We start from the raw sequence: 23,448 nt of genomic DNA on the forward strand, positions 1-23,448 counted from the left end.
TTGCTTTGCCTAAGGACAAAGTAGCTATGAAAAAGGCAGCTGAGTCTTCAGAAGGACCCGGCTTCCTCAAACTCCTTAAGTTCAAACCACCAGTGACCTGGCTGCCTTAAGACTCAAGAAGTCTTCAACAGCATAAGGTATGCTGTTGACAAAAAGAAGGAAAAGGAAATGTCTGATCCCAATCGGTGTTCTTGTTGTCTTGCTAATCTAGTACTATTTAAAACATCTATCCTGTAGCATGTCTAGCTGTTCTTTTGTCACATCTACAATGATGGGTTGTAACACGATCTTATAAAAAGTCCATGCTAAATGCTTTGACAAAAACATGTATATTCTGAAATGAAATCTTATCCACTGTGGTGTTACTAAAGTGCTAAATAAACATACAGATTCAGACTGGCTGGCAGAATGTGGGTGGATGGATAAATGAGCTTTGATGCTAATGTCACTCAATGCTAATTCCTATCCTTTGAAGAAAGTGTGATAAACACAGCTGCCAGAAATGTGATCTGAAATTACTCTAATTAAATTAAATTCTCACTGGAATGAAAGTAACTAAGCACCTTGCCTTGTTTTCTTTTTAAGTAGACTAATTCAGATAATAATGACTTTCATAACTGGCTGGAAGTGTGATCTTATCAGTTTTGTTACCTCAAGAATCAGAGTATGCACAAAACTATGGTATGAAATTCTGTCTTTATATTCCTTTTACTTGTTATGTGCAGAATTTCTATCTTAATTTATAACCTGTCTTAAGTCCCCCATGTTCTTATCTTACGTAACTTTATATGTTTAATAGTAAAGCCAGACAAAGGTATTTTCAATGGTCGTGAACGATTTAACTGCTGATCATGGATGAGGATGAGAACCAGAAGTCACTGTAAAGACAGACATCAAGGGAGAAAAGATAAGAAGCTGAAGAGAGAGAGGACCTCTGGATAATTCCTTATTTTTTGCCTCCTCTATGTACCAAAAGCCATGCAACTCCTTTTCACTAGAGGAGCTGAAGGATCTGTCACTCCTAGCTTTCCAGTAAATTTTTATAGGGCTTTGAACTTAGTGGCCACTTTCTTTTGGGAGAGCTGAAAATGAAGTTGGATGATAGGTTACTTCAGGACTTTTTTTATTTTTATTTTTTTGCAACTGCTGCTTTTTGAGATAGGCTAATTAGTCACTACGAACAGCGTAGCTAGAAGTAAATAGCTGATAGATACATTTGATTTGCGAGCATTATTGATTTCAAATAATGTAAGAGATCGGTGTCAGAAATTAATGCCATAAAATAAAAATATTAATAGAGATATCTCTAAGTTTTATACACAGGCATATATTACTAATTTTCAATGATAAGTTTTAGTAATGAAATCTATCAATTTCCAAAATGTTTCAATTATAGCAAATTAATCAGATGAAGAGCAATTCCGTTAGTCACAACGTCTTTTCCACATGTGAACACTAGATGTCACTGAAAGACAGGAGCTATGTGTAAAATCGTGATTTATTTTAAATTTCTCGAGATTCACGTACTTCAATGGAGGTTCCCTGAAGCAAAATTGATATTCTGTAGATACATTTCGTGAAAAAAGGGAAAGCATCACAGAATTACAGCAACTATATTACATGACTCAGTAGTCGCTCAAACCTACAAAAGAAGTGAGGACAATTTGAGATTAAAAGGCAGGTTATAGGTGTATCCTACGCTCTGTTCAGGGCTGCTGCTGGACCTGCCTGCTGAGGATGAGGCTGGGGGTCACCCCTTGGACAAGGTGGGAACCGAGGTGGGAATCAGTGTCTGACTCGGGCTGCAAACCCTGACTCTCAAACAACGGACAGCCTGACCCAGAGGGTTTCCAGTACTTCAGCCTTCGCTTAAAGGGCAGATTATCCTTGTAATGGGTTAAAAATATAATGGCCTGTGACATGCAAGGGATAACTGCAGACTGTCTGATGTTTCATTCTGGTCTTAAAAAATAGGAATACACTGTTTTATTTACAATGTAAAAGCAAGCCCTCAGAAGTTAGGAAATTACAGGCCTGTGAGTAACAGTGCAACTGTATTACATCTTTTGGGACAAAATGTTATTTGTTCATGTAATTAAAAACTGGAGCATAAAGCACATGCACAAGACACCATAACCACGGCTGTAGCAAGCCTATCCTAGCGTTTCAGCACTTGACTTAACGATGGAGATAATATTCTTTTCTATACGTGATTTTATATACAAAATTTAATTTATAAAAAAAGAAAAAAAAAGATCAAGTACAATGCCATATATACAGTACGACACGGCAACCCACCTCGTGCAGGCCAGAGAAAGAGCCCTTGAAGCATGTGTCACATCTGCGAAGAACCTGTCCTGGAATCGCTGTGGCCTGTGTTGGGCCCCCGCTGGGTTTGGCTCGGGGAGTCAGGTATGAGATGGATGTACGCTAATGGTGGCTCTTTTTCTTCTCACTGTTCTTGACATTTCTGCTGTATCACCTCTCTCAGTCCTCTGAGACTACCAAAAGTTACAGCATGATTGGTGGGATAGCTGGGAAAACAGTCTAAATCCCTTTAGTTAGAATTTCTCTAGAACCTTACAGATTTTCAGCTGGAAAAAAATATGCTTATTTTCTTTTTCTTACTATTATTATTATTATTTTCAAACAATCTTATGCTGAAAAGAACCGTTTTAACTCCAGATATGACTTTTCTTCTGGTTAGATCCCTGTTTATATCTGCTTAGAAGTGTGAATATCAGACTTACTGAAATGCTTGTTCTTCAGAGAGCTCTAGATAACATCCGTTCATGTGTTTTTTGTGGGCTAGATAATTGTAACTTTTCTCTTTCTAGCATCTCAAGACACACACCGATCACATTTTCAGATTTACACTACCCACTTAGGGAAAACCCTTGTTTCAACTTCCCATTGCAGAATCCCGTTGCAGAGGCCTGTTTTTATAGGTATTAGGTGATTATATGAATATAACCAATGATTTCATTGAATTGTGGCATAAAGTGCAGTTGCTACTAATCTGAAATGACTGAAAACAACAGTTATGTGCCCAGCATTGCAAGACGTATTTTGTTTTCCTTTTGTTTTGAAAAATTTAGTTTGTATTACAAGGAACCACAGCTGGATGTTTTAACACAGGAAATTATAGTGCTTGCTCCTCTTGGCTTATTCTCTTACCCACCTATCACCACTTCAGATGGCTGAGAAAAAAGTGAAAAGTGGCAGAGTATTATTTTACCCCCACTGCCCGCGGGCCAAGGCCCTGTGCCAGCTCGGTCCCAGCAGCAGCGGGTGCGGCCCCGCTAAGGATCAGCTCTGAGCCGGCCGGGGAAGCCAGCGCCAACACCAGGCCGAGCCCCAGGCTCCTCCTCGCTCCCAGCGCTTGGCTAGTCGGCCCAGTCGCTGAAATTAGATTTACTGACTCCCCAGTAAAAGGGAAAGCTACAGAGAACACGAGCTGGGAAGGAGTCGAAGGGCGGCCTGCTCTGGCCAAACCCCACCGGGCATGAGAAATGGCTGACAGGGAAGTGGGTGCAGGAGGACGGACATGGCGGCCAGCACGGGGGCTTCGCCTCTGTGCAGGTGGCACCTGCGTGTGTGTTCAACACTCCTCCTGCCCTTCCTCGTATGACCTCTACCGCCCCACGGCGCTTGGTCTCAAGAAGGAGCTCAGGCCCGGCCGGGCCCTGAGCTGCCCCGAGAGCAGGCCACGCTCAAGATGGCGGAGGGCGGCCGCCGGCCCTGGCGCCGCGCTCAAGATGGCGCCTGCCCCCGCCCCCGGCCCGCCCCCGGCGGTGACTTCCGGCGGGAGAGGGCGTCCGTCCCATGGTAACTGCGCCACGGCGGAGACGCCGCGGGGGCCGCTCGCTTCCTGCCGCCCGCGCCACAACGGCGGAGCCCGCCGGAGCCGCCGCGCCGCGCCGCAGCCAGGTGCGCGCCGCCGCCGCCGCGGGGAGCGCGGAGGGTGCTGGGGGGCCGCGTGCCTCCCCTCGGTGGCGGAGCGGGTCCCTCCCGCGGCGGGGTGGCGGGGGGGGGGGGGGGAGCGGCCGGCCCGGGCTCGGCTCTGCGCCGAGGCGGGGTCCGTGGGTCCGTGCGGGGGTCGAGCCGCCGCGCCGGGGCGGTCGGCGAGGAGGGGGGGGGCGGGCGCTCCGCGCGCCTCGGAGCAGCCGGGGCTGCCCGAGCGGGTCCCCGGCGGGCTGGCGGAGCAGCGGGCAGCGCCGGCCGGCGAGCCGGAACAGCCCCCAGGAGCGCACACACGGCTGTGCGGGGGCGCCGGGCTTCAGGCGCCGGCGTTGCCAGGGGCTTGTAAACAAGCGTGCTCGGATTTGGGAGTGTTGACGGGCAGAAGGTGCTATTAAGCTCCCTGCAGAACAGGAGGGAAAAAAAAAAAAAGTCAGCACGTTGTTAACTGGCGGGAGGAGTTGCAGCGTGCCGTATTTAAATGTCTGTATCCCCTGGAAGACCGACCTTAAGCTAGAGCTTCCCTGCGCTGTGCTGTCAGGTGGTGATAGCGTTAGACTGGTCTCTGTCCTAGAAAACATCGGTTCAGCATAGACTTAACGCTAGGTGGATGACAAAGCAGAACAGCATCCGAGCACGGTAGGACCGTTTGCGACTAGCTTATTAGTCTCAGAGTCTTTTTGTTTTTAATATTTCATCTGGGGAGGAAGGGTTGGTTCTCCTTGAGATAGGCTCCCTTAACTGGGCAAGGGGACAGGAGATGTTAGAGCATCTTTGGGGAGGAGAGGGGGGCATGTGAGCCTGGAGCAAACCTCCTGGAGTGCTGGAGGTGCAAAAGGTCTAGTGTGACACAGCCAAGCGGAGGAGAAGTGTTTGGAGTAGGGAAACATTAAAAAACATGAAGGCTTAAAATAGTTACAGGCTTCTGCTGCAAATACTGAAGTTTGTAATCATGAAATTGTGAACATAAGTAATAGTTACATTCATAACTGCAAAAAGGAATATGTAAAATAAATATAACTTCTACTTCCTTCAGTTTTTCAGTAGCTCCTAGAAACTGCGGTTTCCATTGGGATGCTGTTGTGCTAGTTGCTGAACAGACAAGTGAACTGAGATACAAATGAAAAAGCCTAAACCAAAAAAACCACTCAACACTTGCTGCTTTTGTAGCAATTATCTTGAAATTGTAGACTTAATAACAAAACCCCACACCCTTTGCCACCTTGAATACACATAAGAATAAAACTGTGCATAGTTTCAGCATTAGGTACCTTGGAAGTCTTTAAATAAGAAAGAAAATCAAATTCTACTGGAGCACTCATCTGATTCTTTACAGTGGAGTGAGTAATATCCTAGTAATAGCCTAGTTTGAGGACACAGTTATTTTGAGATTAAAGATTAAATGTGTGCATCAGTTAAAAGCAGATGGATGTTCAAACTTGTGCCTAATACTATAGTAATTTAAATATTAGACTGCAGTACAATTTGAGTCTATAGCATTGCTATGCTTTTTTTTGCCTGTTTGGATAGTACTGTCTCTGCGTAGAGACTGAAATGCAGATGTTGGGTTTTTCATTTAGATCTGCTGGCATTGAGTTCGTTTGTGTTGCTTTTTGTTGAGCTGCTTTTGAGCTCATCAGAGCAGAGTTAAGGTTGTTTGTGGATGTGATATACGACGTGATAAATAAGGCCTGTCTGCCTCCGCAGAACCTGGAGAAGCAGCAGCAGTGGTTGGATTTCAGTATGTGGCAGCTGCAGCAGTTTTGCTTCAGTTTAGCCTTCCCTATCTCATTAATACATGAGATGTGAGTTAAGGATGAAGCTTGTTCACCATCTCCCAATGGACGGGCTTAAAACATTGAGAAAATAGTCGTCTTGTCCCTTCAAATAACTTTCTACTTGCCAGTTCTTTCCAAATTTGCTGCTGTTGCTAATTTGACTGTTGGGGAATGCCATGCAGAACTGTTTTTTGACTGATCACGAATCACTGTGGCAGGAATAAAAGGTATTGATGGGCGAGAGTGGTCCCAAAGGGCCCTGAGAAGAAAGAGATGGAATTCAGATTAGTAACCTCCAAAAATAAAGTCTTACTATAGAAGAGGTGAAAAATAAGGCTGTAAAAGAACAAAGGTAGAAAGAACATGTGAAAACACTTAGTTCTCATAATCTTACCCTTTCCCTTGAGGAGACTTTTTGAATGGCTTTCATAGTAATGTTTCTCATATGTTATCGATAGATTTGAGTGGTAAGTCTTACTTTTCCTTTAAGCCTTTAACAGAGATGGTTGATTTATTGGCTTTGATAGAAGTATAGAATTACTTTCAAACTTTGAAATACATAATAAGCACCTCAGATAATTAGTGAGTCTACAGCTATCTCTCTTCAAAGCAGTTAGTGGGATTAATCTGGTTTTGTAACCATGGGTATTTTCTTGTTCAGTGACCATATGGTATTTCTGAGTTTAGTGTGACTTCCTGTGAGCAGTTTTTACGAAGTCAGCTGTACTTTGGTGTGAAGTGCAAAAAATAATAAAAAATAATAAATAAAAGCCCTATAGGAGGGTGTGAAAATGCTGTTTTTGAGAAGGCCCTAAATAAGCAGATTGCTTTCACAATGTAGCGTAAGAATATATTATAGCCTAAGTTATGCATTCAGTTAGACTAATATAGATAGCAATCAATTTATATTTACATTTACATAAACATAATTGTTGATAGATCAATATTCTGTTGCAGATGAAAAACATCATAGCTTTACTGTCAAAATGAGACCTCTGTTACAATAACTTGCCTTTTAAGGGGGTTTCTTTTCATGAAGCTTATACACTTGCATGTGTTTTTTGATAGTAATAGAACAGCCACACCAAATTTACATCTGAATTTTGGTTTTGAGGTTCATAGCAATCAAAAAGGTATTCATTTAATCCATCTCTCCGTAGTTTTTGAACATTACATCTGTCAAGTCAAAAGCTGTTCAGAAACACGCTGGTTGTCGGAATGCAATCCAGCTAGCTTGGTGAAAACTAGAATAGCAGAGAAGGTTGCTTTACAGGCAGCTCATGGCTTCTTAACTGAGGATTTTTGAAAGGTGAAAGTGTTGTGCATATGTTCAAGTTACCGTGTGCTGTCTATGCTTATTAATAGTAGTTTAACTTGCTATGTAGGAGATTCTTTAGCACGCAGTGTAACAGAAATATTTCTAGCAGGGAGACCTGTGGGGAAGGAGTACCAGTGGCATATGGTGCATTGGGAAGGAAAAGATCTAAAAGTGGAAGCAATCAGACCAGATGAGTGTGGCCAAAAAAGAAGAGCGATGCTAGGAATGAAGCATGGGAAGCAGGGTGCCACAGGAGACTGAAAGTTGCTGCTGATGGTGTGGGGTAAGAGACCTCAACAAGAGGAAGGGTTTGTAGAGATCAAAGGTAGCAATGTGGGAAGAGAGCAAGAGGAACTGGTAGATAGGCAGCAAAGTACCATGTGAATTTAAATAGGAATATAATATATATAAGGGGACAGCCACTCAGGAGAAGAGCTAGTGGTTGAGCTGTGTGGTCTTAATACGGGATAGGGGAATGGAGAAGGGAACAAGGGCATATAAAGCCTATGGCTGTGAGGGGAAATCTGGGTGCTGTGGTGGGGAATTGGGGGATTTTTGCTACAGAGAGCTCAAGACACGCTGCCCAGGATGAGGGGAACTGCAGGGATCCCAAAGAGGGGCACGGCAGGGTGTCATCGGTGGCACAGGGCGCAGTGGGCTCTCGGCATGCTCAGCTTATGAAGGCTGCAAAAGAAACACTGTTTTTATGTCCCCCATACTTATTCTCTTATTTCCTCCCTCATCTTTATTATCTGTGATAGAAGTGAAAAACTTGCATTCTGATACTTGTGTGTCCCACCTGGGGCTGGAAATAATGTTAGCTGTTCCTATAAGGGTTTTTGAAGAAAGGTTTTGCTGTGTATCTTATTCTATAGTATTGAGTTCTTTTCATAGAAACAGACAAACGCAGCATGATAAAACCATCTTTTGGTGTTTTATGCTACATAGCACAAGAGTTATGTTGTATAATTAAAAGTGACTAAGACCATAACTATTAGCAGATGGATACACAGTATTTTATGCTTGTATACTCTCCTCTTGTTAATAAACTTGACATGTAGATAAAATGGTAAGGAGAAGGCTCTAGCTTTAACAGGAGAGATGTATCCCTTCTCATCTGAAAATATTTACATTCCAGGGTTAAGCTTGTGGTCTGAGCACTAGTGCTTTCTTGTGCATAGCCATAACACTTAGCAATTGAGACTATTGTTATTCCTGAGTTGTCGAGAATCTCAGGGCCCCTAGAGCTTTAATTCTTTATCTCCTGTCTTTATGTAACTAAGGTTGGTCAAGGGCTGCAAACAGCCTTCTGTTGTAGGACTCCCAGTGTTTTTCTTTGCCATTGCCATCCTTACATGTGATAAGACATTCTTATTGGTGCTGTAACAAAGAATAAAACTCAAAGGCAGTAAGTTTTTTTTTTTCTTTTTTTCTTGCTGTGACTAATATTGTGCTTGTCACTTGCTTTTGCAAAGTATCACATTTGCAGTTTTCCCAAGTTTTTGAATGGAGAGTTGATGAGTGTCATTTCAAGTTTGAGTGTTTAAATACAACATCGGTGTGTCTTCTTATGACTTTTGCTCACCTGAACAATGAATAGACTTTAAAAATATTTTGAATGTAAAATAACAGACTTAAATTGATTCTTTCAATGCAAGCATCTCTAAGTCGTCTTAACCAACCTTATGTGTAAAAATACATGTTTTTGTCTTTTTAGTTCAGGGAAGATGCGTTTATCACCAATATATTGAATACATCTTTTGTGAAGTGCCTGTCTGTGATTAAGTGTTTGTATACAGAGTGGAGCATCAACAGTGAGATTTGAGAAGGTGCATTTTAGTAAACATAAAACCTATTTTACCTGGAAAGTGGGTGGAATGATACAGCTCAGATTACAGCTGTGCTTCAGGTTTGTGCTGGAGTTGAAACTATACTTTTCTGATATAGCTTTGGCCTCATCTCAGAGCTTTCGCACATTCCTATTAGTTGTAAAGATGTGTTTGCTTGATACCTGTAAATGTGGACTGAAGATGCTTCTAGACATGAAGTGAAAAGACTTTATTAGGAACTTCTCTTACAGTTTGTTCTCTGAACGTTCTTATCGCTCCCATTGGTAGTATTACTGAGCATCTCCTGAAACTAAAAATACTTAATATCACAACACCGATGTCTGACAGAACTTTTAAGTTGTATGGGAACTTGGTGTTGTGGGGATCCTTTGGGTGGGAGGAAGGAAGAGGGGAACTTTGAGAACAGAGTTTAATTAAAGATTGCTATGATTGCAATGTTTTGAGCTTAGAAAACTACAAGATACTTTGCCACACAGTTTGAATATGTAAGTAAGTTTTAAATATTTAATATGTACGCTGTTCAAAATAATTATATAAAGCTGAATGGAATTTTAGCCGCTTGGAATAAACTTTACCCTAGTCTCAAACATATGTTCTCACTTAGTGTTGATAAGTTTTTTTTTTTTTTTTAATATTGTAAGAAAAATCTACAGCAAGTATTGCAACAATTCTGTAACTTAATCTTAAGACTCTTTGAAGTTAAATCATGTGAAATATATATCATAATAAAAATTTTAAAAGCATTCATATGGTTTAGAACTCTCTTTTGTGAAAAGAAATTCTAAGGCCCTGATATTCCTGGAAGTTTTATGGGCATGAGTTAGTCATCATTTATCCTTTTGACAATGGAAGTTCACAAAATAAAGCAAAATTTGTATCAAGAGCTTTAGAAAATAAAATGTATTCAGTGACATGTATCATTGTGTACTAATGCATATACACTAAGATTGCTGAAGGAAATGGTGATATGGTTTGACCATGATCTGTAATTGTCTTCAAGTGTAAATGCTTAGCTGTTGTATTAAATTGCTTTTTTGCGTATAATCTGTTAGGCAAAGCCGGCTTAAGATCCACTGCAAACTCAGTACTTTGGCAACTTGTTCTCTGTTAAAAATGGTAGAGATGGCATTATTGCAAAAACAATTCCTTGCTTTGTAAGTAGTGCTGCTGAGTTATGACTAAGTGTATTGATTTGCTTGGCCAACACAAACTCCGGACAGATTCTTTTCCATAGCCTTTCCACAAGAGGGTCACACCACTTGAATGTTGTTGAGTTCTGCAAACCAAATAGCTTTACAACGGGGATTTCCCAACAACTACGGGGATTTTAAAGTGATTTGTTTGTAAAATGGATTTTCATCACTGAAGTGAACCTGGGTGGACATCCAACTTCAATTCACAATTCAATTCGCAGTTCACAATCCATCCACATGAAGGCAGATGTGTTTGGGGGTGGGTTTTTTGCCCCCCATTACTAGCTTTTAAAAATCTGTTATTTTGCAGAAGCTCTTTCACAGCTTTTCTTTATGATGACTTTGCCAATAATATTTACAGTAGAAAGGCTATTAATTTTCAGAAATATATGACCTTCTAATCTATGTTTTACTATTCTTGAGGCAGGCAAACTAGCGTGTGTTCTCATGTGCCCAAAATGGTTTGGGGTTTGTTTTTCTTAAACTGGCCTTTTCTCTAACCTTCAGAAGTGGTTCAGGATAAATATTTTGGTAATTCTTAATAAGAAATAACTTTCTTAAGAATAAGCTGTTTGTGGATACTCTTCGGTAATTTCCTGTTTAGTGTAATAAAACACAGGTTAAAAAAAAAAACGCCTTACATGGAGAAGGGCGAGTCAGGGAAACTGATGCAACAACTTTGTTCCTTAAATTAAACAACTTTGCTTAAATTTTTCTCTCATTGCTACCTTCATTCAGTGAATTCAGACTTTTGTAGACTGTCAGGTTAGAGGACCTCAGGAAGCTGGAGTCAAATAGTCTTTAGTTATGGATATAGCTGCCATGTTCAGCAGCTGTACTCTTTCTTACTGTGTGTGGCATTTTAGGTTGTAGTGACAGTACTTGTTGGGAAATATAGGTCAGAAATTTCCTGCTTTTAGTAGTATATTTTATATAACAAATAGTGTGTGTGTGTGTGTGTGTGTGTGTGTGTGTGTGTGTGTGAGTATATAAAGAAAATAAAACCATGGCAAATACATGTAACTACTTTCCTAGATCAGAAATTTCCTATATCCAAACCCAGCAATATAGTCCTGCCTTGTGCTTTGTACCTTCCTTGTGCTTAACTATTCATGGCATAAGCCTATTTAAGTTGCGAACCTTGTAGAAAATTAGATTTTAAATTTATTTGGTTAGGTTACCTTCTGGTTACCGAGTTCAGTGAGCTCCGCACGAGGCCAGATGCATAGCAGAACAAACACGAGGTGGGACTGGTGCAGCTCGTCCAGAAAAGGAAGCAAAAGATGGGAGCAGGAAGTCTCGTTTAACACTAGTGAGCTGTAAGATCATTTCCATGTGTAACATAAAGATTTGTTTTTCCAATTTACCAAACTAGACTGGCCACAACTTGAATGTGGGCTGCTGCTAGATGCTTACTAAACTAGGGGGCAGACAATTAAGAAGCTGGGTGGTGAAAAAGTTTCCAGAAATCACTTGGTTTCAACCTGTTTTGTGGGGGAGGGAAGAAAGAAATACTGGTTTGGATGAACTTGATTTTCTTTCATAAGGAAATGTTTTACATTTCTGTTTTTACCCTTTTTTAAAAAAAGAGAGAAATTTGTACTTTTAATACTGTTTACATTAATGAAATTTTATCTTCAGACAGAAAGGTTTCTATGTTATGAAGAAAACTTTTTATATTTATTTCACACATTTAAACTTTCCTCTCTTGAACTAGTCTAGAAAGGCAAATGTATTGAATATGGAAACTCTTCCCCGGGATGAAAACTTTTTGCATCGAATTATGAACTTATGAGCCCTGTGACAACTTAATACTTTGATTTGGTGTGGATTTTAAGAAAAATGATTTTATCTGACAATGCTAAAATCTTGTGGGTGTGTATTCCATGACTGACTGTGTGTTTTCTTTCCTCCTAGCTATCAAAAAAGAATTGGTGCATGATTTTTGGCTATGTGCTCTCAAATGTTCCAACAGGTGATTTTTATAAATCTGAGTGAGCACATACTGGCTGAGAACGGAGTTGACACTTACAAAGGTATGTCAAACAATTTTAAAGTCAAAATTAAAAGACTGATATGCTTATAGAAATACATGATACAAAGACATCATACTGTACAACATGTAACAGTAAACTGTGTACGTTAATGGGGCTCAGTCCAGAGGGCTTTTTTTAATGTGGGCCCTTGTCTGTCTTTGTATCTGTTTGCCATATTTGAACTGTAGGAAGCCTATGATGATGCATTGAGTATTAAAAGCATAAGATAGTGTACTTCTAGAATAGTTTATCTAGCAGTAAGAAAAATAAGGAGTTGTCTTGCTACCGAGTAAAGGTGTGATAGGTGATGCTGAGAAAACCAATGTTTAACGTGTTACTTGTTTGACTTATCTTTATTGCAGGATAAACTGCAATTACAGCTGACACCAAAACTCTCCTTAGAAGAGGAAAATAATAAGGAATACTTACAGAAGTGTTAATCTGAAAAGCAGATGAAATTCAACTACAGCTTTTTTGCTTCAGCTGGTTCTTAATCTCAGAACCACTCTTAATTTTTGTGTAGTCAGGTAAAGTGTGTTTTTTGGTTTTGTTTTTTTTTCTTTTTTAAGAAAAGAAAAGTGGTGGTAGGATAATCTAAGACATTACCTGTATCTAAAGGGGTCAGATAAGAACCAGTGGAAAGCTAGAGACCATTTGCAAAAAGGTTGTAACAAGTATGAACTATTTTGTAAGCTCTTAGAGGGGAAAAAATACCACGATAGTAAAAAAGGCCAATGTGGATTTTTTGAAAACCAAATTGACAAGCAGTCAAATCTCTGTTTATGACATGGTATCAAGTCTCGTGGCTTTTGGGGAAACAGATATGTCTTTGTTTTAATGAGGCAAATCTAATGATACAATCCTTGTAAAATGCAAGGAAAATGTTTCTCTAAATACCGTAAAGTTGGTGGAAAATGTAAAGTAGTTTCATGGATCACTGTCAAACCAGAAGGATGTCTAGACTGAAGAGTCTCTGCAGGGTTCTGTCACTAATTTCGACTTAAGTGAAAAGTTAAGGCTATACAATATTAGCAGCAGATGGTGCCGAGCTGGGAATTGCTGCAAGCATGTTGGAAAACATGGGTAGGGTTCAGAACAATTTAAACACACTGGAGATGGAGTCTAAGGAAAAGTATGTTTCAAATGAGGGCAAGACCCAAGATCCTCCATTTAATGGTAATCAGTCATACAAGTAGCAATAGGGGAGCAGAAGGAACTTTGTGCAAAGGATCTGGTGGTGGTTTACAGAATTGCGTCTGATTTATTACCTTAGTGTTGCAAACAGGTCAGATATAGAAAGTTATCCTGCTTACACCTTTGTATAAATTGTATGACAGTCCTTCACTATAGGTTTAGACATTCCACCTCAAGAAAAAGTAGAATGGCTGGAGAGCGTATAGAGGAAAATAAAGAGAACAAAGTCTTTGAAAATTTTTTTTTCCCCCACCAAAAATCAGAATAGTTTCTTTTAAAGAACAAAAGACTACAAGAAGAAGGAAGAATTGTCTTCAGGCAAGATGCAAGAAGAGGAAAGTGTTGTTCACCATAGCCACCCTAAAGATAGGACCAGCAGTAATGGGTTTAAATGGCCACAGAGATTATGTAAATACTCACTAGAAAAAAAGTGAACTGCTCAAATAAAATTGCTTAGGAAGCTTGTGGGATTTCTATTTTTCAGAGTGCTTTTTTTTTTTTTTAAAGAACAGATTAACAACATCTGGACCATGCTTTTTTAATCTAGTTCTGAGCAGGTGGATTAGCTGAATTATTGAGCTGCTTTCCAACCATTATTTTCTAGGATGAGAAAATCCTAGAAGAATTTCACAGTACAAAGAAAGCCAGAGCATACAAATTTAAAAAGATATCATTTTGGGTAATAGCACCAGTTTCATGCTAATCATTATATTTTTTTGTGTGATATTGTTTCTATCAAAGTAGCACATCCATACACCCTCATTTCCACTCCCACTCCCTTCTCTTCAGGGAAAAGTAATATTTCATACCAGACAGAAAAATACTTTTATAAGCCTTCTAACCTAAGCTTTCTGTTGTGCTTCTACTTTATAGCTAAGTGTATACTGGCATCTATAAAATTCCAGAATCTTCTTTCTTCCCCAGTATCACATAAAATTGCTTTGGGTGCAAGGGAGAAATCGCAGTCATCAAACCATGCAAATTTGGTATCAAAATCTGAGATTGCAGACTGCTCTTCTCATTACTGTAATTTAGAATTAAGATATGAAATAAAACATCCACTCATTAGCAGATACCAGCTTTTATCTTGCATGTCCTGTTTGTTGAAACTAGCAATTAAGATGCAGAAATAAGAGGCAATGTAGCCTGGTAGCTGGAACTCAGGCCTAGGAGACGGAGCTGTCAGCATTTTTTTTAATATGATACTGATTTATGATTTGCTGAAGGGCATATTTAATTGCTTTCCTTGTTTTCCACAAGCAGCACTTAATGCTGTAACTATCAGTTTTTATCAATAGCTACAGAGATAGAAACTCTTAAGACACTCATCTTTTTTTCTGCATTAAAAGCTAATACCTTAAAGGGTAGCTTAAAAATACCTACCACAGTGGAATTTACCATCATGTACATTTTTCCACTTAACTGTTTGCTGCATGTGAAAATGCAGCCTTTTCTCCTCCTTCCCTCCTAACTGCTGCTGAGGATAGCTTCTTTCTCAAAGACTTCAGATGTAGTACAGTTGCTTGGATCTATTCAAAATTTATAAAGTTACCTTGTAGTAAAGCTTGCAGAATTTAAATGTTATCAGAAGAATCACAGTTGTGTTGTCCTGCCTCCCTTTTCTAGGAGGGGAGGTTGTATCAGTCCAAACTGAGGTGACTTTCAGGATTGTTGTAGCAATACAACATTCCTATGCATAGAAGGCTGGGGGCCATACAATTCTGTTTTAACAAACTGTAAGTGCTAAACAGTGAGATATGATGTGGGGTCTTGAGGGCAATGAAATACCTCTTTCAGTCTGGTGCAGACTGGAATCCCCATGGGCTTCTTTTTCCAGGTGTGTGTTTTTTAGGTTAGGTCTCCACTGAAGTTTACATTTAAATTTATTATTAGTGTCACTCTACAGGGTTTATAGTTCCCTCAGTGAATTCTATTTGAAAGAACTGACATCACTTTTAAAAAAGGTTATGTTTAGGTTTGGTTTCCACAGCACAAGTTGCCATGGATATGTCAGGTTCTTAATGTTTGTTTACAGAGGAATGAGGTAGAGAAGGTTCATGATAACTTTTCAAATTCATGTTCTGCATCCAAATGATGCTTTTCTTACTGGGAATTCAACTGGCCAGTGAACATAAATTTTACTTGCTACATTGCAAATAGATTAAGTGCACTTTGGAATGTATTGATACAGATGAGTCTCTATGTACATCTTTTTTTGCACTGGTTTGTTAGTCTTCAGGTACATTTCTGGATTGCTTTTCTTTCTTGGCAGGGAAGTAAGCCTGATTGTTTTGTGTGCCCTGTAGTACTTCGGCATCATGTTAATCTGTTAATACTGTTATGTATCAGCATTTAAATGTGAGAACAATATACATGCATTATTGCAGTCCCAAGAACTGGGTAGTGCAGCATAGCTGCAAAAAACCTGCTATTTCATTTATCTTCATGAAGCAAGGAAAGGTCCTAGATTCCCTATGATCTGAGGAAAATATTGAGTTTTGTCTGGCTGCTGTAACAATAAAATAATAATAATAATAAAGAAAAGGCAAAAAAAAAAAAAAAAAAAAAAAAAAGACTACCCATACATAGACCATCAGCCTGGGAGAGGCTACTTGTATAATGCGACACTCAAAGTATTTCTGGTCTGTTCTTTTGACTTTTAAAACCATCTGCTTTCCCCTTCCTCACTGCTTTCTTACTGTTCTTTTTCCAAAGCAAGGATCACACAAATAGATGAATTTGAGCGTGCAACCCCTTAAATCCTGATTCAGAACAGACTGCTGACTTTCAAACCTATGCAAACTACCCACAGAGCATGCCAGACCCTGCTGTTAAGTAACCACTAAGGAAAGTGTAGAATTAAAGGAGAAGTCAGATGTTAACTGATTCTTCTCCTAGGTCATGCGTAAGAGGAGACATGGAGAGAGGCATGTTTCAAAGCTAAAGAAAATGAACACTGTCTTTATTGCACTAGGATATAAACAGGTAGACTAAGTACTGCTAATGCCTCATTCTTCGAAGATGTGCAGCCCTTAAGGACAGGGCTGCTAACTGCTACTGGACACATGCTTAGCTTCCTTGTCAGAGAGGAAGCCAAAAGTCAAGAAGCAAAGGAATGGGAAAAGAGTGAAGAGATGGACTTCCATGGAAGGTGAAAGATGTCCAAGGAAGAAAAACATGTATCTAACAGCAGAAGTTCTCTTGGTAAAACTGAGCCTTTTGTGCATGTCAAGATAAACTTAATTCTGGAACTCCTTGGGCATGATGGCAGTGACTTTGTCCTATACCACTACATATGCAAAGAAATTTATGGTACTATAGTGGGTAAAGCCACTCAGAGTACGGACAGGGGGAAGAAAACAAAAACAGCTGCCAACATCTGCTGAATTCCCTCATTTTTCATCAGGCCTTGTAGGCCAAACAGCTAGCTTCCAGAGCTGAAGCGAACAGCCGCAAAGAGCCCAAATGTTCATGGAGGTAATGTTCCCTTTAGGCTTGCTAAAAGCAGCTTAAAAATGAGTTGGCTAACAGCAAAAAAAAAAGTCATCAGTATTTTGTTGTACATAAAAAAGATTCTCTATTTAAATGATTTCTCTTTACGTGCAGTGGAAAAGTCTCAAATGCTAAGAACAATGGGGGAAGACTATAGTGAAATACTATTATTTTGAATGAAATGATCGCTCCTGTGGGCATATTGATTTGAAGGAAGTTGTCGCCAGCTTGTTCTCGAGTGGTACCTGTCTCTGGATTACTGTTATGGAACAGTTCATGTGACCTGAGGTGTGTTTTAAACTAGTACCCAAGTAGATGAGGTATTAAAACAAGAATGCAGTATCTATGGGAAGTGTTAGACTGTTCTGCTTCAATGGGGAAGGTTTAACATGTATCATTTTATTCTTCTCTATAAAAGTCAGTCTTAATATTCTGAATTTATGAGATTCAGTTCGTCAATATTATCATTTCTCCGTTAATCTCCTTTTGACGTGATCACTTTTCTATGAAGGAATAATTAACATGTAGTTGAATTTCAGTATTGTTTAATAGATTCACTTTACAGGCCTAAAGCAATAGGTTTAATAGGTTTTTAGTGCTAGGATTCTATCTTCTAGTTTTCATAAGAAGAACCTCTGAAATACAGAAGAGTAATTGAATCACTGTAAGCATGTGATGATATTACTCTGAAAAGAATAATTTTTTATATGCTTATTTCAGTGTTTTCGTATGCTAGAAAGACTGGTATGCTAGAAAAGAGGAGACTTGCACGTGCTTTTGAAAGCATGATGAGAATGTCAATGTTAATAAGGAAACTGCAGTTTCAAGTAAAGTGGTAATTGGTGTTTTAAAGCCTGCTTACCCTATGATCAATGACATAAAACCTTTTATTTCTCGCTCGAGATCAGATTTTACTTGTTTTAGGGAATAACCAATTAAATGTCACATGACTGAATCTTAGCTTTTCTTTTTGGATTGGGATAGGCGTGCTTGATATTGCCTCTTAAGTAAAATATATCCTCTAGTCTCTCTTTTTTGTCTTAAATCTTCTAAGTGTTTGTTGTACAAGTTCTTGAATAAATAGTAAGTGTGGCTCTACATGTAGGGATGAGTATTTGGAAATTCCCTTCCAGGAATTTCTTAAATATGTAACATTCTAGAATTATGCAGAAAATACGCTTGTTCTGCTGTCCTACAAATACTCATTACGCATTCACTCTGGCATTCTTGCAGATAAACTTAACTTTTGAAAGAACACTGTGAAATGTGAATATACATGTTTAGAGTATTGTATGTATTATAATGCCTCATATTTAGCAAAAGACTCTGGCTTACATCAATGCTATATAGCAGTTGTTAAACTTTTATTTTTTTTCCCTGATATTTTGGACTTTTTAGCAGCTGTCACTAATTGTGTAGTTAAACAGTTTGAAGCTAGTTGGAAACAGGTGGTGCATGCTCTCAATATCTTGGTATGGATGGTAGTCAACAATGCTGTAAATGAAAATGTAGATACTTATATCAGCTTGTGTTGATTTTGTTTTAACAGAACCCTGATATTGTTTGCTGTAGAGAAGAATGTACAAGGCTTTCTAAAATGTATTTTCGGGAAAAAAAAATATAAATTTTCAAGCATGTACAAAACCGGCATAGAATTGCTGACCTAGTTGTAGAGGATATGGATTAAACGGGCAGCAGCATGTCATGGCTCTTAGCTGAAAGGCAGCTTTGTGCAAAGTGTTGCATTTTGGATTCTGAATTTCCCACCCAGAATACTCCTGTGTTCTGAATGAGGCATGTATATTAACCCAGAGATATGCTTACATGAAGTCTTTCTGTCTGTTTTACAAGCAAACACTTCAGGAAAGCATAGACTTTGAACAAGGTTAGTTATTGTGCACCTAATTTGGACAGGTAAAATCATCCCGTTTGCAATAGCTGATTTTGTAGCGTAGCATTAGTTTTGGATCTGGAATCTGTTCACAAATGGAATCGGGAAAACTTGCAGCTAGAAGCACATAGTTTCAGCAAATAGTAGTTGAAGACAAATTGAGACAATTAATTAGGCCTTCTTAATTAAATCTGTGGCTGAAACTCTTATAATTAAATCTTTTCCAGGTATTAGCCCCATCTCTCTGAAATGTTGTACTGACGATTCAGCTGGGGGGTTGATTCAGACCTTTCTCTTCAGTGAAGTCCCTAGACCATTAAGCTAGCTAAAATAAATTTAGACATTTGGTTTTCATTAGTGTTGTAACTGAAACAAAAACATTTTAATGACTGATCCCAGAGTATTTTGAAGTTTGTGCAACTTTGCTAGGAAGGCATTTAAACTGTAGTATCAGTTGCAAGTTGGCCATATGCCAGTTTTTCAAGGCTATTTCCAAACAAGATGTTGGGTTTCTGAAGTGTGAAAATTTATATTCTATAACATTATGATACAGGAATGCTTTGAGAGAGTAGAAGCAGTGGAAAATAATTATGATAAAATTTGCGCTGGTGAAATGAAATCATTTGCTAGAAGGAGGCAGTGACAGTACTCGTACTGCAATACAACTTCTGCTTTGTTAAAGCGCTGTTACAGTTCTTTGATAAGAGATACGATTTTGAGCTTATGTATTTGTATTAAGAAATTAGCTACCTACAAAAATGTGTGTTATTTTTTGGATGAATTTTGAATGTTTTAAATTGAACTTGCACAAAATGGGATCCTGCTTTTAAGAAAAGAACCTATATGTATGTTACAAAATCTAATTTGAAAAACACTGGGAAAACACTTGAAGTGGTCTTAGGAGACAGTGACAATTAAAATTTGCTAAAGAGCTAGCACATAGACTTGGTCTACAAATAAAATATTCATCCACAGCTTTATATTCATGGTAAAAACTGACTGTTCAAACTGTTTTTTGATTATTCTGTATCACATTGTAGTCAAAATAATGTTTCATGAACAACCTTTTGAAGCTGTTGAAACACTCCTAGTGATCAGGAGTAAATCAGGTATCCAGACACTGCTTTTTCATGTCCAAATTAGTTTCTTCTGTTACTTGACCTAAATACAGAGACTGCTAGTAGTGGCTTTTAATTTTAGGTTTTGCTGCTTGTATCTTTTCCTTCGTATGACTTTGGGCTCAATAACATTTGGAATAAGACCAGATTGCTTCATTTAGGCCATTAGAAATTGGTAGTGGTTTGAGCCATTGTAAGCTACCACTTCTCCTAGGATGAAAATACTCATCGGGGAATTACAGAATTGTCTGTCCAAATAGGCGGAGGGGTTGCTGGGTTCACCTGTGCAATATAACCTTAGTAAAGTGATTTAGCTGTAACTTGACTAAAACAAAATATTCCTATAGAAATCACCTATCAGAAATAAGAAGCAGTGGTCTGAGAGTGGCTGAAAGTCTGGGTAGCTCTTGAGATTTTCATGCTGCTTTTGCAAGTTACATGTTTATAATTGATTTTTACATGCTTGCCTTTTATGTATGTTTTTATGTGGGACAGGTACAGCCAAGCTGAGCTTAAATCAACTTATTGTGGGATCTTTTTGCAACTATTTTATTATTACATATCTGTTCTATTATTTCAATTTACGATACCTGAAGTACAATATATACTTTTCTTCATTGGCTTTCTAAGGATTCTGTACCTCCTTTTAGTAAGTTTTATATGGGAATATGGCATTTTACCACATAAACTTTACACAAAGTAATAAAGTGATGGTCTGTCACTTTAGAGCAGATTCTGTGCAGTATATATCATAGAAATTTTATTTGAATGCCTCAGTTAAACATTTTCAGAAATGTGAAATAATGCAGTTTCTACTCTTGTTGCAAGAGTCTGAGAGTCAGCTACTCCTTCCTTTTCTCCTCTTTCCCTTCTGGCTTAAGGGTGCTGTGTTTGGGAGGGTTTGTTTTCTTTGTAGTTTTACAGTTGAGACAGTCTAACTCAATTTTGTCCCTTCTGTTAAAGCCTAAAGAGAATGACTACAGTTCTGAAACAGTGTTAATTAAATGAGTAGAGATCTACAGTGCTGAAAGCATTGTACGCTTGCACCTTCACATTCTGTGTATGGAAATAATGAAACAGATCCAAATGCATGGTTACTAAGCACCTTTAGACAGGTTAATGCTAGACAGTATAATAATAGTAATCTTTGCCTCTGTTATCTTGTCATCAATAACTACATGCAGGGGCAAAACTAAAAATACCTTGCCTGAGCTGAAGATTTTTGCTACTAGTAGTTGTGTACTGTTGTAAAAAATAGGTAGATTTTGAATACTGAAAGAGAGGATGTATTTTGTCATGAATCAACATAAAAAGTTAACTTCATTTTGTGATCATGAAGTGCTAGAAATCATAAAGAACCTATAACTGATAAGGTGCCTGAAACAGCATCAGCCAGGGTTTGTTTTCCCTAGCTGCTCCCATTCTAATAGTGGTTGGAGTTTTTGAAATTACTATTTTTCAAAATTGGTTAGATTTAGAACCTAATTTCTCCAGAAAATTTAGTTGATATTTATCTCTGTTTTATAGCATCATAATCTTGGTACTAAATATAAGTATTAAAATGCAGTGCTAGTACTAACATAAAAAGCAGCATCAGATCTACCCTAGGGCATGAAAAGGATGATTGATAAGGAGAGAGGTGACCAGTACTTCTTTACTGTACCAGTTTGTTCACATCTTGCACTTTCTTCGCAGTTACTCTGTTCCCTTGTGGTTGCAAGGGCATTATTCTTCCCAAGTACTAGGCATCCTGACAGGTCTTACTAAAATCATGACTCAACGTCTTTCATCCTACTTACTATTATTAGTGCTCACTCCTCTGCCATCTCTGTCTCAGGTCTATTCACATTATCAGAATGTTAAAACAAAGTACAGTGTTAAAAAGTTGAAGAAAAAGCAAGTTTAGGGAGAACAAATAAAGTATATTGGATGTCCGAGGTGAATAATGATAGAAAACACATCTTCACTAAAGAGGAAGGCATTTAAAGAATATATAAATGGCTGTGCTGAATTTGACTTGTTCCATCTTGCTGCTTGCTTGCTTTCTGGGAAAGTATTGCTATAGAATGGCAAGAGAGTTAGGATGGAAGTTAGACAGAAATTCAGAGATTCAGAAGAAGAATCAGATTCTTAATGCTGGCAAAGAAGAGGAATAGAAGGAAGGGCTTAGCTAAAGAAGCTGCAGCACTGGCAAGAACCTTGCTTTGATGAGAGAAGGACCTGAGGAATCAAAATCAAGAGCTCAAGTCCCCAGAAATATCAAGAACAAAGATGAAGAGGTCTCAAGTGGCAGCTGCGCTGAAGATGTATGTTATCAGGGCAGTAATTGACTCATTAAATAAGAGCTGATCTTATAAGCCATCAGTATCTCTAATCTCTAAAGAAGTGGGAGCAGAAAAGTTGGATGAAACATTTAAAAGATGAGTAAGTAGATGAGGATTCTTTTCACTGAATCTTTTAATTTCATTGTCTTTCTTTTAGTTAGTGTCATATCCAACCAGGCAATGACTGGATTATAAAGCAGTTAACGATTTAATGTGTTAGTACTAACGTAAGTGCATCCTGCTGCAGAGGTCAAAACAATGAATATCCTTGTCCATCAGCTGGGTAGGAGAGAAGTTGTTTTAGGTGAGAAGTTGTGCACAGTTCAGTGGAAACTATGGAAAATGAGGTTCTGCATTAAGGGAGGCTATACCTTTAAGGTTGTATCAGTACCTAATGGACATTAAGCATATTCTTGGAAGCAAGCTAATTTCCATGTGAATCATGGATTAGTTGAATTTGTTCTTCTTTTTTTTTTTTTTTTTTTTTTTTTTTTTTGATTTCTTCTTTAATTTGCTTCATTATTTTGATATGACTCTTGTAGGAACATTCACTTGAAATTTAGAATGAAATAATTTTTCATTTGGCAAAAGGAGAAATACAACTTTCTGGGCTAAGATAATGGCACAGTTTGTCTATAAAAATAGAAAACATTTATTTAGATGACAGAGCATGGAATAAAACTTGAATATATATGCTTTTGTGCTGCCTATGCTCAAAATACCCAGTGAACTGAAGAAGAAATATCCTTAAAGGCATAGTGCCTTAATAGTTACCATCTATGTTTCCAAGCAAAGCATGATTATAGTACCTAAAGATTAGAGAAATCTTTTTCTCTCTCACAGCTTCGTGTGCATGGTAACTCTTTCTGAGTAGTAGTTTTCATTCTTGGCTCTCTTGCTGTTTGCATCCTAGTCCAGGGAAAGGACAAGAAATTGAAATACAAGAAATTCTACTTAAATATTAGAGAAACCTTTTTTACTATTAGGGTTATCAAGCACTGGAACAGGTTGCTTGGAGAGACCGTGGAGTCTCCAGCCTTGGAGTTTTTCTAAACTGAACAGTTCTATCTGACTGCTTTGCGCAGGGCAGTTGGCCAAGGTGGTTTCCACAGGTCACTTCCAACCTTAGCTGTTTTGTAATCCTGCGAGTCTGTGAACTTCATTCTTCTGATACAAACTCTGGAGGTACATAGTAACGTAGAGCTTCCATGTAGTATGTTTTACTTGGAAATGTAGAAGGCAAGTGATTCGGGAGTGCTTTTGAGGCACTGCCCCTTTAAGGATGCATCTTCAT

General features: G+C 38.7%; 1 protein-coding gene across 5 annotated transcripts in view; it reads left to right on the forward strand.

Annotated features, from left to right (window-relative positions):
- The first annotated feature begins 3,819 nt into the window (after window positions 1–3,819).
- DISP1 (dispatched RND transporter family member 1) overlaps window positions 3,820–23,448 on the forward strand; it is an 87,260-nt gene continuing 67,631 nt past the window's right edge. The window contains exons 1-6 of one of the 5 annotated variants that reach the window (XM_062571570.1): window positions 3,820–3,930; window positions 7,163–7,339; window positions 8,774–8,965; window positions 11,276–11,418; window positions 12,017–12,135; window positions 12,498–12,662. The gene's annotated coding sequence lies outside the window, so the exon portion shown is untranslated. The remainder of the gene's footprint in view (window positions 3,931–7,162; window positions 7,340–8,773; window positions 8,966–11,275; window positions 11,419–12,016; window positions 12,136–12,497; window positions 12,663–23,448) is intronic. The other 4 variants (XM_062571572.1, XM_062571571.1, XM_062571569.1 and 1 more) reach the window with 4 other exon arrangements.

The sequence above is a fragment of the Rhea pennata genome, chromosome 3 (assembly GCF_028389875.1).
Source record: "Rhea pennata isolate bPtePen1 chromosome 3, bPtePen1.pri, whole genome shotgun sequence".
In the NCBI taxonomy this organism is placed as follows: Eukaryota; Metazoa; Chordata; class Aves; order Rheiformes; family Rheidae; genus Rhea; species Rhea pennata.